The following is a 2,500-nucleotide window of genomic DNA, read 5'->3' on the forward strand; positions in this document are numbered from 1 at the left end:
TGAATGACAAATCGCAAAATTCTCTACACCTAGAAAAGGCAGAAAGATCCAATCAGACCATTACATTATATTGACAATTTCAAAAAACTGTTCATACTATGATCATAGTATGATGGCGGTTGGGCAAGTAGGCCCCCATCGTCTAGTGGTTCAGGACATCTCTCTTTCAAGGAGGCAGCGGGGATTCGACTTCCCCTGGGGGTAGGGTACTACGAAAGGAAGTTAATCATGGATTATCAATACAATAAGTCTAAAAGTGATTCTTCCTGGGTCGATGCCCGAGCGGTTAATGGGGACGGACTGTAAATTCGTTGGCAATATGTCTACGCTGGTTCAAATCCAGCTCGGCCCAATAATTCGCCCAATTCGCCAATCCAATCTATCACGAGAGGGTATAACCCCCTATCTTTCATAAAGACTCGATGCGGAGATAAAAAGAATAAAAATCTCTGCAAGATCCCTTTTTTCGCTGGGATTGTAGTTCAATTGGTCAGAGCACCGCCCTGTCAAGGCGGAAGCTGCGGGTTCGAGCCCCGCCAGTCCCGACGGATCCAATAAATACAGCAATAAAATCCATCTCCCCCTTTCATAGTTCATAGAAAGGGGGGCCGGGGCATAAGTTCATTCCCAAATCAAAAGGGGGGTTAAGTTCTATTTCTTTACTTTTGGTAGGATAAAAACATATGTGGGTGGATTATTACAATTAGTAGTAGCATTATAGTAAGTATTCCAAGAAATACTGAGTCTGCTTTTTCGATTGTTCCCGATCCGTGGATAGAATACTGTATGTTTTTGGGGGGGGGAGGGCACGCATACACAAAATGGAATTCACAATCAAAAATGAATTTAACTTTAACAAAATTCTTCTGATAGATTAAATAATTCAATTTCTCTTTCTGACTCTGGTTTTGCGTAACCTAAATTACTAATTGAAAAATAGATTTCTCATTCAGATTGCACATTGGACTTTTGATATATATTCCCAGCACTAATAATCTACGGAGGGGGGAGTAAAAGGCAGATCAACCAAAGATCCAATTTCTCTTAGCAAGGGAATAAATAATTTGTTTCTATTCTTTTTTTTTGTTTTGTTTGGATTTGTAACTGCGTGACTAATGAAAGTGGAAGGGCGATCTGATGATACTTGATCAGATTATTGTACACGAAAGGCGGAGGGTAGGTTATAGAAAAAAAGAACGGAACCAAATAAAGGAATTATGGATTGGGTCAGGAATACTGGTTGGAATTCGGTTATGGATAAAAGAACTTCCTATGTTATACTATTCCATTTTCGACGACGAATTTATTTGATAGCTCAGATATTGTTATTCATGATATTGATCCGATTCAAAACCATCGAGAGGTAATTCATTCATTGAATTTACAGGCGAAAGGTTTAACATCTCTATGGGATTAAATCCCGAGTTATTGCGAAAGAAAAAAAAAAGATTAGATTATGGAAGTAAATATTCTTGCATTTATTGCTACTGCACTATTCATTCTAGTTCCTACGGCCTTTCTACTTATAATTTACGTAAAAACAGTCAGTCAAAATAATTAATTTGAATTAAACTTGACTTATGAGTTCTTATCAAAAGTTTTCGAAATCAAATGAAAAGTATTCCAATTTTAGTGTCTTAAATTGAAATTAAATAATGATCGGCAGTATTCTAATAGCTAGATCCTATGGTCGAAAGATTCATCTACCATAGGATCTAGCTATTAGAATTATTGTGGTGTATAAAGATAAAGTTGTATAATGTGTAAAGTACAACTTTACAAAATATACAATAAAGATAGAGGCTTAATTTAATATATATTAATCTCTCCAATATTAGTCTTCATATATTTGTATGTGGATATCCATTCCATATATGGAATGGGGTTGGCATAGCACCCAATTCTATTTATTTGTTCCATCTATTTGTATTGTATTGGTTTCGATCAATCTAAAATAATTGTTTTGTTCTTACGTCTTATCGTTCTAATTACTAGACTTTTTTTTTATGAATTTCAATCTGAACTCGGTATCTATTGAAAGAAAAGAATAAAATCAATGAGGGAAAAGGATATAGGCCATGCCATATTTTAATAAAATCATTAGCAAACATTCCGAAGAAGTAATTGATTGAACCATCAACAGTAGTTCCACGGGCACTTCTCGGATTTCGAAAAGGAATAGTAAACTTCGCCAATTTTTATGGCCTGAACCATAATATAAAATGGAAGTCGATAAAGTATAAATAAAATTTTAAAAATTATAAAACAAGTGGTAAATATGCAATATGTGACTCGCCTGAGGGAGGCTCCTCTTATGTATAGCATCTCCTTAGACAACCACTATGTCTATACCGCTTTTCATAGAAAGTGCGTATACACTTAACAAAACGACTTCTTCTTTTTAAAGAGGGACTAAACAATCTGGTCTTCTTCAGCACCCACCTATAAGTCTGGTAAAAGACCGTTGATTGGAATAGAACCGAATTTGGTTGGGAAAAAT

The 2,500-nt window shown here is 35.5% G+C and overlaps 1 non-coding gene across 1 annotated transcript; it reads left to right on the forward strand.

Moving 5' to 3' along the window:
- The first annotated feature begins 471 nt into the window (after positions 1-471).
- TRNAD-GUC lies at positions 472-545 on the forward strand. Its single transcript has one exon. It is a non-coding gene; the product is annotated as a tRNA-Asp (tRNA).
- The last annotated feature ends 1,955 nt before the right edge of the window (positions 546-2,500 follow it).

The sequence above is a fragment of the Coffea eugenioides genome, unplaced genomic scaffold (genome assembly GCF_003713205.1).
Source record: "Coffea eugenioides isolate CCC68of unplaced genomic scaffold, Ceug_1.0 ScVebR1_801;HRSCAF=1539, whole genome shotgun sequence".
Taxonomy (NCBI): Eukaryota; Viridiplantae; Streptophyta; class Magnoliopsida; order Gentianales; family Rubiaceae; genus Coffea; species Coffea eugenioides.